Raw genomic sequence first — 17,759 nt, 5'->3', positions numbered from 1 at the left:
GATCAGAAGACCCTATTGCTCTGTCGTGAAGTTCCTATAAAACCTATATAGGATCGGCGCGTTTAGACAATATACACTGTGGGATTGGTGTTAGACTGATTCTACACACCCCCACTGGGTATGTTGGCCTGTGTACCAGCTAGCTCACAGTGCAACTAGAAACTCCTCTCATCTGGGAGAGAATAGTTCTTGCCAACTTTCGCACATGACAACCCTGATCCCTCAGGACCGTGGAAACAATGTATTACTTTTCGCTCAGTCACTTGTGCTCACTCAGTCTCTGAGTGATACACAGAATAAACAGTATGGACGTTTTTCAATAACGATTTATTGCAGTCGGTATTATAGTGTAAAATAGGTGTGCTGAAACAACCATTAGACAGTAACCAATATAAATGATTAGAGGCACTAAGAAAGTAAAAGGATGGTGGATTTCTACCATTTTGCTATAACCATCATTACAGGCAAGTATATAAAATACAAGACAATAAAATGTGTACTCCTACGATGCTACCCTAACTAGATGTACCTAAGTGTACCTGGTATGTTTGTAGGTGTTAAGCCAAGAATTCCTCTAGGATAAAGTCAACCCCATTACCTGAAGTGAGAGACTGTGGGACCTCGTCATGGTCTCGAGTTTGACATCCCTCAAGGGATATTAGACCACTGCGAGCTGGAGTATCTGCATGCAGGAACCCCAGTGTCTCGAGTCAGTGTGTGGGCAGGGAAATCCTGATCTCCTCCGTTTGTCCCAGCAAGATGTGATGTTTATATACCCAAAGGTCTCCCCAGGGGTTCTACCTTGTTCTGCCACTTGTCAGACTTGGAATGACGTTGGGAGGGAACTTTATACATAGTTATTATACAGGTGATGGTAGTCCTGCTGAGTTTTCAAGAATCCTAAAGCATAATGTATGAGGCCTTTACCAGGAAAAATTCCACGTTCTGTGCGCAGTGTTGTACCTAGGTAAAAGGTCAGTCCCTAAAAACTGTTATGTATGTAATGTAGGGAAGAATATGGGTGACGGGTTAGGATATTACCTGAGCCTATATTGGGGTACCTCTATGGAATATAACAGCTCGACATCGAGAGAAAAATTTCCCAAAATGTTTCTAAGTCAAAAGGTAAAAACTTAACTGGGCCTAAAAGCTCATCATGGTCAACCTACTTTCCATTGCTGCCACCCTGAAACTTTGACTTTGTCACAGCCTAGTGCGACCAGATAGCCACATTTGGGGGCCAATACGATCCGGTAAAATCCCCCACGAATAGTTGTACGGAGCGTATTCCCCGTACAAATCGTAAACCCTGTACGTCTACGTACGTACGAGCAAGTACAATCCCAACCCAAAGCACATCTCCATATAAACCGTACCAATCACCATACGACCCAAAAATATATACGATTCATATCCGTGTCACGTAGTACGTGCCGTCTGTCCATAAACAGGCAGCAGTTTCTGGCCCAGCAAGTACGATCCGTGTCGACGACACTCCGTACGACCCTTCTGCTACGGGAGCTGAGAACAGCCGTAAAAGCAGAGTCTGTCCCGAACCGCACCCTGGTATGCGACAGACAAGCCATGAACCCCCTCAGCCGTGTCATCCCAGTCCTGTACGCCTACGACCTGGTGCACAGAAACCGACGACGGCGCATACGGTGAGTGCAACATACCTCAACAACGGAAGTGTACGTCACACGCTCGCGTATATCACATTGAAATAGCGCTACGGGCCACACACACGCCATGAATGTTGGGGTATGATGCGTTTCACGTTCGCCTACATCACCAGTGCAATAGTGACAAGAGCCGTACACACTCCATGAATGTTGGGGTGTGGTGCGGGTCACGCGATGCGCACACACGCCATAAATTTTGGGGTACGGTGCGTCACACGCTCGCGTATGACACCAGTGCAATGGTGAAAACAGCCGCACACACGTCAATAATGTTGGGGTACAGTGCATCTCACGCAAGCGTATGACACCAGTGCAATAGTGATAAGAGCCGCACACACGTCATTAATGTTGGGGTACGGTGCGTGACATCTGAGTGTGTGGTGGATATGACTCCCAGCAGTGCCTAGACATAGGAGGGGTGGGTGGATGTGACTCCCAGCAGTGCCCAGACATAGGAGGGCTCGGTGGATATGACTCCCAGCAGTGCCCAGACATAGGAGTGGTGGGTGCACAGGACTCCCAGCAGTGCCAAACATGAGAGTGGTGGGTGCACAGGAATCCCAGCAGTGCCCAGACATAGGAGGGGTGGGTGGATATGACTCCCAGCAGTGCCAAGACATAGGAGGGGTGGGTGGATATGTCTCCCAGCAGTACCCAGACATAGGAGGGGTGGGAGGATATGACTTCCAGCAGTGCCCAGACATGAGAGTGGTGGGTGGATATGACTTCCAGCAGTGCCCAGACATGAGAGTGGTGGGTGGATATGACTCCCAGCAGTGCCCAGACATAGGAGTGGTGGGTGCACAGGACTCCCAGCAGTGCCCAGACATAGGTGTGGTGGGTGCACAGGACTCCCAGCATTGCCCAGACATAGGAGGGGTGGGTGGATATGACTCCAAGCAGTGCTCAGACATGAGAGTGGTGGGTGGATATGACTCCCAGCAGTGCCCAGACATGAAAGTGGTGGGTGCACAGGACTCCCAGCAGTGCCCACACATAGGATGGGTAGGTGGATATGACTCCCAGCAGTGCCCAGACATAGGAGGGGTGGGTGAATATGACTCCCAACAGTGCCCAGACATGAGTGTGGTGGGAAGATATGACTCCCAGCAGTGCCCAGACATGCGAGTGGTGGGTGCACAGGACTCCCAGCAGTGCCCAGACATAGGAGGGGTGGGTGGATATGACTCGCAGCAGTGCCCAGACATACGAGTGGTGGGTGCACAGGACTGCCAGCAGGGCCCAGACATAGGCGTGGTGGGTGGGTATGACTCCCAGCAGTGCCCAGACATGATAGTGGCGGGTGCACATGACTCCCAGCAGTGTCCAGACATAGGCGTGGTGGGTGCACAGGACTTCCAGCAGTGCCCAGACATAGGAGGGGTGGGTGGATATGACTCCCAGCAGTGCCCAGATATAGGAGGGGTGGGTGGATATGACTCCCAGCAGTGCCCAGACATGAGAGTGGTGGGTGCACAGGACTCCCAGCAGTGCCCAGACATAGGAGGGGTGGGTGGATATGACTCGCAGCAGTGCCCAGACATACGAGTGGTGGGTGCACAGGACTGCCAGCAGTGCCCAGACATAGGCGTGGTGGGTGGATATGACTCCCAGCAGTGCCCAGACATGATAGTGGCGGGTGCACAGGACTCCCAGCAGTGTCCAGACATAGGCGTGGTGGGTGCACAGGACTTCCAGCAGTGCCCAGACATAGGAGGGGTGGGTGGATATGACTCCCAGCAGTGCCCAGACATAGGAGGGGTGGGTGGATATGACTCCCAGCAGTGCCCAGACATGAGAGTGGTGGGTGGATATGACTCCCAACAGTGCCCAGACATGAGAGTGGTGGGTGCACAGGACTCCCAGCAGTGCCCAGACATAGGAGGGGTGGGTGGATATGACTCCCAGAAGTGCCCAGACATAGGAGGGGTGGGTGGATATGACTCCCAGCAGTGCCCAGACATGAGAGAGGTGGGTGGATATGACTCCCAGCAGTGCCCAGACATAGGAGGGGTGGGTGGGTATGACTCCCAGCAGTGCCCAGACATGATAGTGGTGGGTGGAAATGATTCCCAGCAGTGCCCAGACATAGGTGGGGTGGGTGGATATAACTCCCAGCAGTGCCCAGACATGAGAGTGGTGGGTGGATATGACTCCCAGCAGTGCCCAGACATGAGAGTGGTGGGTGCACAGGACTCCCAGCAGTGCCCAGACATAGGAGGGGTGGGTGGATATGACTCCCAGCAGTGCCCAGACATAGGTGTGGTGGGTGCACAGGACTCCCAGCAGTGCCCAGACATAGGAGGGGTGGGTGGATATGACTCCCAGCAGTGCCCAGACATAGGTGTGGTGGGTGCAAAGGACTCCCAGCATTGCCTAGACATGGGAGGGGTGGGTGGATATGACTCCCAGCAGTGCCCAGCCATGAGAGTGGTGGGTGGATATGACTCCCAGCAGTGCCCAGACATGAAAGTGGTGGGTGCACAGCATTCCATGCAGTGCCCAGACATAGGAGGGGTAGGTGGATATGACTCCCAGCAGTGTCCAGACATAGGAGGGGTGGGTGAATATGACTCCCAACAGTGCCCAGACATGAGTGTGGTGGGTAGATATGACTCCCAGCAGTGCCCAGACATGAGAGTGGTGGGTGCAAAGGACTCCAAGCAGTGCCCAGACATAGGAGGGGTGGGTGGATATGACTCGCAGCAGTGCCCAGACATAGGAGTGGTGGGTGCACAGGACTCCCAGCAGTGCCAAGACATAGAAGGGGTGGGTCGATATGACTCCCAGCAGTGCCCAGACGACATAGGAGGGGTGGGTGGATATGACTCCCAGCAGTGCCCAGACATGAGAGTGGTGGGTGGATATGACTCCCAGCAGTGCCCGGACATGAGAGTGGTGGGTGCACAGGACTCCCAGCAGTGCCCAGACATAGGAGGGTGGGTGGATATGACTCCCGGCATAGGCCAACAGTATGGGGGTTGGTGTAGAGGACTCACAGCATAGGCCAACAGTATGGGGTGGGTGCAGAGGAGCCCCAGCAGTGCTCTGTTATAGGGGGGGCATCATCATCATCATACCACAAGTACATGGGGGTATGTTTACAACCCTAACCTGTGAGAGTCCTGATAGTGTCATAGCAACACATCACTTACAGCAGTGTCCCACTACACAAAGGATGGATTTCTGTCCACACTGCGTGACACACCACATGTGGGTGTGATGTTAGATCCCACATGCATACCCACCCATGGAGGTTGCAGGCAACCTACACACCCTACCATCATGGCGCAATAGTGTATAGTCATGTAACAGCCATCAAACAAAGACAGCAAAAGGGAACACACACTGTCATGTACATCCCTGGGCTGATATGAATGTCCAGGTGCTGGTCAGACCACCAACATGTACTCACTCATGGAAGGAATAGGGCTGAAACCCCTTAGATACAATGCACAAAATTGTGAGTCATGTGCACAAATACCCTGCAGAACAAGTTCAAACATAAGGGTAAGGATGTGATTATGCATCTGCATAGTGGGAAAAAGGGTGAATGTGTCCATGAAGGCATTTCTACATACTCAAAACACAAGTACAGCGAGTAGCATGGATGGCACAGACTAATGAGCAGTAGTCATCTGTGAGCAGGCATGGCCATTGCTGAAGGGAACGTTCAACAACATAGGGAATATGTACACATGTCAGCACAACAATTGTGCAACTGTCTGTAGTGAAGTTCTCATTGTATAACTGAGGAAGGGACACTCCTTGGGACAATGTCTGTAGGCAAACTGAACACACACAACCAAAGATTAATTGGTGCAACATTGTGATGGCACATAGATACCATGGTCCTCTTCATTTACATCATAAAATAGACATATTACACAATCCCAAAACATTACCTTGACATCAACTCCTAGGCACACAGCACCTAAAGCAAGTACCTGAAATGCAATAGTTTTGAATGAAAAATAAAATGCTTTATTCAGCTCCAAACAAAAATGTTTTAAAAAATGATCCCTGTCTCAAGCAAGGCCAATGGCCAGTCCATAGTAAAGTCTGGTTGGGGGACGTTGGGGAGGTTGTCGACCCCAAACTTGCCTGCACATGATGGAGCTAAAGGGTTGTTGACCCGTGGGGGGCATAATCTTGGTCAGGGGCCGGCACAGCAGGTACAGTAGAGGGAAGGGTAGGTGTTGAGGGTGCAGGGGGGAGGAATCCTCCTCAGTGGCTTGTGCAGCGCCAAAGGTGGGAATAAATTCAGTGCTGCACACTGCTGCCAGTTCCGCCAGACCACCACCTGCACCCGGGGACACAATGGGAGTGGAGGTAGAAGGCTGTGAGTCTGGTGTACAGTGTCTGTGGCTGCGTGCCTGCCATCTGACCCAAGTCCCTGTGGGTGTGCCTGCATCCCTCTGAGATTGTGTTCCGGGAGATCTGCGCTTACACTTAGGTGGTGGTGGTGGTGTGCTGGTTGTGTCTGTTGGCGTGTGTGATCTTGTGTGTTGGCGTGTGCTCTGGACAGGTATGGGAGAGGGGGTGTGGATGGGTCAGAAGGAGTGGGGGACTGACCGCTGCAGGAGTGAAACTGCTGCTGTCAGTGATGAGTCCATGGACGATAGAATCCGACGTTGGTCAGACATCATAGCTGACATGCCCTCCATGAATGACAACAACTGTGTCAGCATATTAGTGTGGCCATGAAGGACAGTCAGCATTGACGTCTGACCAACATGAATCTGCCGGAGTAGGTCCACAGACTCCGCACTGAGGGCAGCAGGGGAGACAGGGGCAGGGGCTGCGTTGCCGGGGACGAAGGAGACATGGGGGGCAGAATGGACAGAAGGGACCCTGGCAACTGGGTGGGAGGAGATGGGTTTGGAGGAGGTTGGGACAGACACAGTGATGGCAGATGGTGTTGCCGCGTATTCCGCCTCCTCCTGGGAGTCAGAAGCCAAGCCGTCTGCTTCCAAAGGTCCGGCCGTCTGACTCCCCTCACCCTCCGTGCCACTGGCTCCCTCTGACTCCTCAGCGCTGGAGGCACTGCGGCTTGGTCCCTCCTTGTGGTCCGGGCTCATGTCTCCTCCTGTGTCGGTTGATGATGCTGTGGGCAAGGAGAAGAAACAAAAATGTATCCGTCACCTGTACACATCTGATACATGAGCACAAAATCAGTTGGTCACACTGCAAATCATTGTATGCATCATGAGTAACAGCCAGATAGCTCTGCACATGTTTGAGACTAGAACTGCCCAGTTTGTTTAGACACAAATCTACTTGGACACAAGGATCCAAAGAACAGACCAGGCCACAACTTGAATGAGAGTCTCACTGAGGAGCTTCTGTTTGTTGACAGGAGAGCAGATCCATACAATGAAGTTATGCCACCTCAAGTTCCCAAAGAACTAAACAGTTGCATTGCTCCTCAGGGCAAACTAACACACCTCACTCCCCAAGGTGACTCCACACTCAGAGCCCTGCAAGTACATTTTGGTGAAAATTAATGTCACAATTAGTTGGCATCTTGGGACTCACCATACTTCACACATTCAACATGTATTGAATGTGTAAAATCGCCATCTTGTGAAGAGAACACGTATGTGCCTGCATGAAAGTTTGCTCACAAGGAAATGCACACCAAAAACATAGACACATTCATTGACACAGCTGGCACACATTAAGATGAAACACTGTTAGAAACAAATGGCGTGTAACTTATATAACATATACATGGTCCAACGGAGGTCTTGATGGTTTTACACACATTAGTCTGTACAATTGACAACAAAGGAGTCTCAAGCACTCAAGACCACTGTGGAGACATGTCAATGGAGATCAAGCCACACCATTAATCACTAACACTGCCCTCCTTCAAAAGCTGCATGCTATTCCAAAACATTGCAAATGTTGTTTGGTGTGCACTATCTTGTGAAACAACTATATTGCAGACACATAAGTGGAACCTAAACAATTTGTCATGTGAACACAGTCAAAACAGGAGCAACTCTTAACAAGTTTTGGGAGTGCCAAGGTACATACATCAATGTGAGACAACTTCAAATGTGTCAGTCCACACAGGGGCATCTATCACCTGATCATACAGTTGGTAGCACATAAGACCCACTGGCTGTCATGTGAAGTGGCCCACATGTCTCAAATCCGGACAATGCTCAAGCTAATGTGCTTGCAATTGTGTATTACAAAACCACTGCTGCATCGTGAACACACCCTTATCCACATGCAAAATGTCAACACAGTAGTGTGCACACCAAGACTAAACAGCGATGCACCAGAACTACATACATGTGGCTTAAATTATTCAGGCACAATCATCTCTGGAAGCAAATGACATAGCCTGTAAAGCCCATAATGAAAGCACTGTCCACCATCACAGGGGAAGTGCATGGTTAAAAATCGACCACCCGATTTACATCCACAGGTCACAACTGCCAAGGCCAAACAGGCAGGCCCATTACTCCTCTCCTCCACAACACACACATCACTCAGTCAATGTGATTGATACAGCTCAAGAAGTGAAAACTCAGAATCAGGGTAACAAAAACAGTGCAGTAACTTTCCAAAAAGTAAACCAAGGTCACCTTGTGGGGCTGGCAATACATATTGGTCACAAACAGCCAACAACAGATTCTTGTGAATAGGCACACAGGCACTGGCCATTGTGAGCATGCACAAGCCAAATCTTGTATCCGGCCAGTGTGCACATGTAGCTGACACATGATGAATAAAAACTATGCCAGGGAGCAATGCCACAGAGGCAGACCCATGCTGAACACACATGGAATGGGCACAGTGTTGGATGACACACATGATATGGAGGCCAGGGTGTCTCAGGGCACACAGATCCATGGGTCTATAAATTGCTGACTGTCTCATGATTACCCGTCATGACACTATGCATATCTCACAAATTATGTACATCATGTCTGAGAACGCAACATGGGTCATGCATGCTGCAAGGGTGTGCAGTTGAAACCTCACACTCCCATGTTGAAATTCATCATCAGTGCAAACAAATATGAAGCTCAAACACAGTGCACAGGTCATGGCACAGGCAAGGTACGAACACATGTCACAGACCTCCCTCCCACTAATCAAAGTGCAGTCTAATTAGCTTGCACCCTGGAGGAACATGTGCAATTGTGAAAACACACAGATCAGGGGACACATGTGGAGGAGGGGAAGGGATGAAAAAGAGCACCAGCTGAATATGGGGAAAATAAATTACAAAGCACAAATAGCCTGTCTGACCACACACCCCAACTGTGGGAGTGTTTCCATGCTTATGAGCACCTCAAGTAGCAGCTGACACACAACACTACAAACAGCCATGTACCTACCCCCTCCTTGCTGCTGTCTCTCCTGCAACTGCCTATAGATGTCTGGAAAGACCACTGCCAGGACCCGGAGCATCTGGGGTGTGAGGTGACGGCTTCCACCATTCCAGCGTGGGGCCTCCATCTTCAGCTGGACCCGGGCAATACGTCAGGTCCAGCACCGGATGTCCTGCCACCTTTTTCTGATGTTCTTCAGCCGCCGGCGATGGCCCCCTGCACTCCTGAATGCCCTGGCGATCTCCTGCCATATCTCCCCCTTCTCATAGGCAGATACCTGTCAGGAAGACCAAGTGAAACAACATCACTACACCTGCTAGATGTCCCAGAGACACACACTTGCACACCATTGATAATGTGAATAGGGCATAGGATGCTAACAGGATTTGCATCATTGACCATGTGAATTAGGCCTGTGGGCAAACCCCAATGCACTACATGCCTTTGAAAGGCAACAGATGGCATAAGGGGTGCAACACACTCACTGATCATGGTACACACTGTACCACACATGCAACTGCAGGGTTTTGGACAGCACGTGACAAGCTGTCACATATCCTACTCCACTTAAGAACCCTGAGCAGACCAGACAGACACACCCTGGCCAAGATCACTCGCCTGCCAGTGTCAACAGTGTACACAACCCTCATTTAGCACATGTGCCACTTGACAAAGAGGTGCCACAGAAATGCTGTGTTTTCACCGCATGGACATCTTCAATGTCCATGCGGTTAAACACAGCATTTCTACTATATCACCACAGGTCCCCACAAGTCATAAACATCTGTGAGTACATTCAGCTGTCACTCCGGGGGGAACACTGTTACACCTCAGTAAAATAGGGAACTAAAACCAGCAAGGTGTGGCACAGCAGAATGTGTCATTGACTATGCATTGAATGTCACAGTTAGCATAATGCCAGTGGGGAGTGTACACACTTGAACTACATCATGCTCTGCATGGGAGACACCACAATGTACACACCCGGCACTCACTCCATACCACATTGCATGTCAGTCCCAGCCAATACACAATGCCTGTTGTGACACTCACACAACAGGTGCACAGTCAAAGCTAGTGCAGTCATCACTCACCTGCTCCCCTGGTCTCCCATACACCTTGCTGTACTGTGGTAGGAGTGCATCCAGCAGGACCTGGTTTTCCTCATCAGTGAATGCTGGTGCCCTCTCCATCATACGCGACATAAGAGTCCAGGGAATGCAGAGACAGCAGCAGTGAGCTCCACTCCAATGTTGTGCAGGCAAGTGCTCACTCCCAGCCACATGCAGCCTTAAATCTGTGCTGCTGAGGGGCTTTCAGTCTCAGGAGTACAGTGGGATAGGCCAGATTACTTTGCATCCTACGTTCCATCCAATCCCTTCAAACATAGGGCCCTGACACACATTTGCATGGTTTAAAATGTGAGCTTCTGCTCCAAAAACATATTGCAACATTGTATATTTTTGCCCAACTGACTTTTGCAGGACACCTGTAGCACACACTCAAATCTCAGTATCCATGACAACCAGGCTGCATTCAGGGCCTACTATGCGTCCCCTAGGTGTCCCCTAAGTATTTTTTTAGATCAACACACATCTACTGTGCGATTCACGTGGTGTATGGCACCACTTTAATAGTGAATCGAGGCGTACACACGCGCATATTGTCGGGGTACGGTTTGCTCGCCTATGGCACGATGACAATAGTGAAACGAGGTGCACACACGCGCGTAATGTCAGGGTACGGTTCGCTCGCCTATGGCATGATGACAATAGCGAAACGAGGCGCACACACGCACATAATGTCGGGGTATGGTTTGCTTGCCTATGGCACGATGACAATAGTGAAACGAGGCACACACACACTCTAGTGAATGCAGGGGTATGGTGCGTTTTACATGGTGCGTTTCACACGCTCTAGTGAATGCAGGGGTATGGTGCGTTTTACATGGTGTGTTTCACACGCTCGAGTGAAAGCAGAGGTACGGTGCGTTTTACATGGTGCGTTTCACACGCTCTAGTGAATGCAGGGGTACGGTGCGTTGCACACGCTCACGTATCACACCATTACAATAGTGATACGAGGCACACACATGGCAGGGATGTTTGGGTACCGTTCAAACGAGGATGTCTCTCAAGTTCTTGTCATTGCATACTTACATGAGCAGTGCCTAGGTGTGGCAGGCGGTGATATAGCACAGGGCATCTGATCCTGTTGCACAATCAAAGTTTGATGACCAGTTGACACATGTCATGTGTGATGGGGCACTATCAGGTACACATCAACTTTACACTTGTCCCATATGTATCATTATGCGTATGTTGTCATGCACATCAACACTGGGATGGCACAGTCATCACTACGGGCACCGGTCTCATGATTCCAGGGACCGGGGTACTTTCTCACTTGACAATTTGACGCTCAGCATGACCCTATGTGACAATGTCATTTGTGTGTCATGTTGAAAATTGAGCTAGCTGTTTGTGTTGCGTAAACTGCATCTGCTGTTGGTGCATCTATCATGGGTCTGTGTTGTGATTGAAATGGTTGTACATGTACGCACACCATGCCACATGTGCATTTCCATGGGTTTTGGGTCTGATGGCATCATACATCATTTATCCCCAGGCATACATGTCTGCATCGTGACAATGGCTGTGGTGTTGCGTTCACAAATGCACACCATATTAGCAATTTGTCTGATATGATATCTTGGAGTGCCAGCAAGCTGGCATATGTGTCCTGGATGTATTGCACACGCCAAACCCCATAGTGACTTGATGTGTAGTAGCAGTGTTGCATGTGCTCTGTACAATGGTATCGTTGTTGGCTGACAGTTGTTCTCCATTCTTCCCAAATATGTCCTGCAGGGCACCACCTCTACCATGGCCTTTTCCTTACTTGGAGACCATGAGGGAACGTGATTGCATCCGACGTTACAGATTCACTCGAGAGTTGATTCAGGACTTGACGGTCAGGCTGGAACCACATCTCCAACCGCGACACAGGTATCCGACTGCGCTGACACCCAAGCTAAAGTTGATGGCAGCCCTACATTTCTTTGCTACACGTACGTTTCAATTTACCATAGCTGATGTGGGGTGATGTCCCAAACCATGTTCAGCCGTGTCCTACGTGATGTTTTAGCTGCTATGTTGCAGGACAGTGATGAATTCATAAAATTTCCAACTGCACAAGAGTTGACAGATGTCAAGGGTGACTTCTGTGCCCTGGGAGGGATGCCACATGTCATTGGGTCCATTGATGGAAACCATTGGCTTTGGTGCCACCACAGGCTCAGGAGCAGGCCTTCCACAACAGGAAACATTACCACTCAATAAATGCCCTGGCGGTGTGTCTTGCTAGCATGCTAATTTCCCATGTTTGTGCACGTTTTCCAGGATCGTGCCATGATGCATTCATCATGAGGCGTAGCAGGGTACCACAGATGATGCTGCAGCTGCACAACGAGCGGGCATGTCTTGTTGGTGGGTAAACTCTGTTTGACCTGTATGTCTCATTTTTGTTTTTTGTCTGACGGCATCTCATTACACACTTATTTGCATGATGTTTATTTGTAGGAGACGCAGGATATCCCAACATGCCGTGGCTCATGACAACGCTCAGCAATCCAAGAACAGCTGCAGAACAGCGGTACAACAATGCGCACCGGCAGACCAGGCGAGTGATAGAGCGGATGTTTGTACTCATGAAGAGCTGATTCTGGTGCCTCGATAAGACCGGTGAATCCCTCCCATACGCCCCGCAAAAGGTGTGTAACATCTTCATCGTGTGCTGCATGCTGCACAACATGGCAGTTGAGAAGGCTGTGCCACTCATCCTGGATCTTGACGAGCTGGAACATCCACCCATTGAGGATGACGGCCTTGGCCACGATGAAAGTGATGATGAGGAGGAGGTCATGATATCCGGAGTCAGTTCATACGCAACTTATTTAAGTAATGGTGAGTCACTGAGCATTATTGTGCAAGCTTGTAGCAGAGAGTGGCATGTGTTGCATACTGTGTGTCCAGCTGACTCTATGCAAAGTCACTTTGATGTATGTTGTGATGTGTCACACAAGTGCTGATGTCATGCCACACACATATGCACTATGAGTGATCGTGGAATGTATATGTGTACTACATTGTTGGTGTATTTTACATGACCATGCCTGTAGGGAAATAATTTTGAACGTAACCCCTTGTGTGCCTTTTTTTCCCAGGTTGCTCTGCCTGTTGTCTGTTCGTGTCATCTTAGTCCTCCTGCTATTCCCCATGATGATTGCAACGTGTGCCGAATCGGAGTTCCATGCACGGACATCTGGAAATGTCAGTTCTGGTAAGAAATCCAAACAGGCTGTAATGGGTTGGTATGGTTTTGGAATGTGTGGGAACTGTTTCTGTGCATGTTGTTGAAGCATACATACATGTCCCATTACCATGGATCAAATTGCATGTTGCACCAATCCCATGACAGGACAGTCACCCTTCTTGACAGTCATCTGTTGTGGACTTTTGACTCTGGGGATTGCATCAATGTGTGTAAACCTTGACCCTGACACATTGCGGAAAACACAGGTTGACATTGTGTGGGACATCTCAACCACAGGCTCTGTGTGGAATTGCAGCCTCACTGTGTGCAGCAGGATGTGTCTGGGTCATCCCCTTTATCCTGTGGGCCAGTACAGTTTGATTTCCAAACAACCATGTTATGAAGGTGTGGGTCAGTGTATGTCCCACATGTTCTGTCAACTGTCCTGTGACTCTGTTCGTATGGATGCATTGCCCCTTGTGCCAGTATGTCATGTCACTGTCATGTCGCTACTTCAGTGCCGGTGGAGAACACTGCTTTGCAAACCTTCTCCGTAAGTTGAGGTTAACTTTCTATTCGCATAATGCCAGGAATGTAGCACTGATGATGTCACAACGTTGTGCGGTTGCAAATGTTAACACTTCCGTGCCACCAGTCGGGTGACGGTAATCCCAGGATTCTCTTGTGCCGTGCTGCATATCCTGGTCTCGGTAGGGGTGGTTTATTTGCTTTGTTCCTCATTACTCTCTTTGGAGTTTATTCCAAACTGCTTGTCATGTTTGGCATTGTAAGGCACAGTTGGAAGAGCCAATGATTGGCTCTTGCAGGGCTTCCTTGTGTTTAGATAATTTCCTTCCTTGTTGGATGAGCTTACGGCTCTTGCGGGTGATGTGTAATTTGCCTTTATGACCCTCACTGATTCCCAGGGCAAACTACGGATTGTGGGCTTTGTGTGAGTAGCACTGCGACACATTCTATTTTCGGTAATTTTGAGCCTCATTCATGCACTGTGAATCAATTGATGACCGCATGGATCTCATTGCATTGAGGCAGGCCTGGTGAGCGTTACACCCCCTTCATTTAGGTGACAAACTCTGCTACCTTTTATGTGTCTGTGTCAATCATCAGATCTCGTATTATTTACAAATATATGATCCCAATTAGGATACAGTGGCTGTGGTCATACTTCGCGTGTGTAAATGTTACGGTATAGGTCCTGAGGAATTCTGTGATTCTGTGACAAGAAGTGTGGAATCCTTATGCTTGTTTACCTTTGTCTCAGATCTCACTCTCTGCTGTTCCCATCCTCCCTTTCCCTCGCCTGATCACCCTTTTGTGTCTGTCATTTAAACTCTGACCAAGGGGCTATCGGGAGATGGACCCCTTTCAGCATCGCACAACTCTGAGGCTCAAAGGTACCGACAGTCCCTTGCAGTCGTGTGGCGATTGTTTCACCAGCATTACATGTAACATCATTGCATGACTGTTATTTTCATCAGAGTAATGCCACTGGCCATGTACATTGGGCAAATCAGCATGGCCTCATTGCGAACTTGATCTTTTTGTGTAGTAAATGTGTTCCCCACAGTACATTGTGCCTCATTACTGTCACCGCAGATCTTTTGCCAGTCTGCATGCGTCATCTATTTTTTTATTTACAATGTTTGTACATATGTGGTTATGTGTACTGTGGCAACATGCATGCTGTTTGTAATGGCTAATGGACCATATTGTGCATGACATACTTGGTTGTGTATGTATTGTTTAGCTTGCTAACCACAACAGGAAGGCAACACCTGCTGACACTGTGTGTCCTGTGGCCCGCTTGCCCTTTTGGTGCCTGATCCTGTGTATTTTGTGATTGTTCACCAATTTTCTTGCATTGACCCATGAGTAACCAGACACTCCTTCCTTTCCATACACCACACATGTTACATGGTGCCTTGCAAGAATCCTTCTCTTTGTGTGCTAGTTTTGCATGGTGTCTCAACCCTTCTGCCATCATGTGTTCAGTCATTCCTGCTGCTGCCTCCCCAGCGACACCACAACACCGAATGCCCTGATTCTGCAACACACACGCCTCCAAGATGTTCCTCCATCCATCCATTCTTAAGGCAGTCCGCAACTTGTCAATGCCACTGTTGCACCACCTCCGCGCCAAAGGCAGGAGCATCAGCTCATGCAACGTGCACAGTGCAAGACCCTCTAGTCCTTCCATGACGCAGGTAACACAACAGACTCATGCTCCTGCCACCCTCCACACAGTGTAGGCCAGACATTGATCCACCTGGGATCAGGCAACCCCTAAGCACACACATGACAGCTTCGCAGGCTGTGTGACCAACTCATACTGCCAACAACACACTGCACCACATAACATTGCATGTCCGTACAACTAGGTCATATGCCTCGTATTGCACACACGCTAATTCCACCAGCACCCCATTGTACACAACACCACCACACATCACCTTCTCTACTGTGACCTGGTTATACGCAACCTCAGCACACTACTTCTACATTGCCATCACAGACGGATAGTTGATCACCCATAGGGACCAGACCAAGAATACAGGAGTATGATTGGCCAAACTTTATGAGGTACACCCTCTGAGTCACGTCCAACACCAAGGACACACTCAGCATTGTCAAACATCTGCACTTCAGCTTTCACACCAACACCCTGACCACCCTCAGTGTAACTATCATTTACAGATCTCCAAGCCTACACCCACAAATCTGCTAAGCCATCTAGAATTATATTAATAGTCATTAATTGGGTGCCCAATTAACCCAATGGGGTGTTCTAGCGCTGTAATGGGCCAATAAGGAGTCAGCATACTGAGGAGCAAGTAATCAAGCAGGCAAAAAGAACATGTTTGAAGGGCTTGGCAAGACTCACATTCTGACAGAATTATTCCCAGCGGAAGAGGTGGCTTAGTCCAACATTGAGTGGTTCCTACCTGTAAGGTTTCACTTCCTGATCTTGGTTTATCAAACCAAGGACCAATGAGCAAGTGCTTGATATTGGAACGTACATATTGTTATTGACAATAGGGACCGTGGCTCCTCCTAAGGTAGACCGGCCCACGGCCTTGTCCAACAATGAAGGCGAGTGTCATCGCATTGAAATCTATTTGTGTAGCCATGGTCAGCCAATGGACTAGTCGACGAAACGGGGAGATATGTTGTCAAACTGAGACTCCACATGTCATGCGGTCAGCCGCATTTATGTGCGTCTGCAGTATACGTAGCAAGCCTATTGTGAGACACACGGATGGGCATTTTGCATAGTGAAAATGGGAGGTGATCAGTGCCTGCACCACCGTTTTCTGGGTACATTGTGCAGATAGCTAATAGATGTATATATGATTTAAATTTTCAAAAACAAGCAGCACACGCCTCTTGTACCTGTGTGGGAAGGGATAGCTGATTGTCCCATCTGACTCGCAGATCACTGACCAAGTCCTTGTGTGCCGGAGCAATGGACAATTACTGTGGCCACCAAAGATTGTAAGAGAGTGAAGAAGGTTGGTTTAAGGGTATAGGACCTAGGTGTTATCTGGATAAAGTTTCAAGACAATGTGGTCCATCCAGGCCACATATTTGAGACAATTTTGGAGTTGGTCAACATTTGCTGCTCAGACAGGATTTTAGGTGATTAGAAGCTGAAGATCATCAGCATATGATATGATTTTGACTTAAGACATGGCAAACGATTCAGCCAGCAGGGTTAAGTAAATATTACAATTCTGCAAGCTCAGAGCAGAGCCCTGGGGCACGCCCCACTTCAGTGGTTAGACTGGGGAGAAGAATGGGTAGGTTCGGACCTGCTGTGTGCGGTCAGATAGTTACGACAATATGCAGTTCAGCACTGAGGCACCCACACCTATGGTCTTGATGCGGTTCAGAAGGATGGGACGGTCGACGGTGTCAAATGCTGTAGACATGTCTAACAGTACCAACGGCACATTGAAACCTTCGTCGACCTGCCAGCGTATAGAGTCTGCCATTTCTATGAGGGCCGACTGCGTACTATAGCCGGGATGTAAGCTGGATTGCGATTCGTGAAGGAGGCTATTATCGTCAACAAAGGGCATCAGTTGCTGACAGGAACATGAAAATGAATTCTAGGCTGGAACTGATAAATAGAGTTCGGTGTATGGTTGGAAGGAAGGATCTTCAGGATCTGCGTTGCCTTTACTTAAGATGGGTAGGAGTAACAGGTCTCTCCATGCATCCGGATTGGAGCCCAATCTGAGGTACAGGTTACAAATGGTGTCCAAATGGTGATTGGGAATTGCATCCAGTTCTCCAAGTCAACACCATCACTACCTCATGCTGCAAGTCCCTCCACATGCTGGAAATGATCTTCAGATAGATCCACTCCTAGTCAAGACAGACAACC

The sequence above is a fragment of the Lissotriton helveticus genome, chromosome 1_1 (assembly GCF_964261635.1).
Source record: "Lissotriton helveticus chromosome 1_1, aLisHel1.1, whole genome shotgun sequence".
Lineage (NCBI taxonomy): Eukaryota > Metazoa > Chordata > Amphibia > Caudata > Salamandridae > Lissotriton > Lissotriton helveticus.
This window is presented reverse-complemented; position numbering follows the sequence as displayed.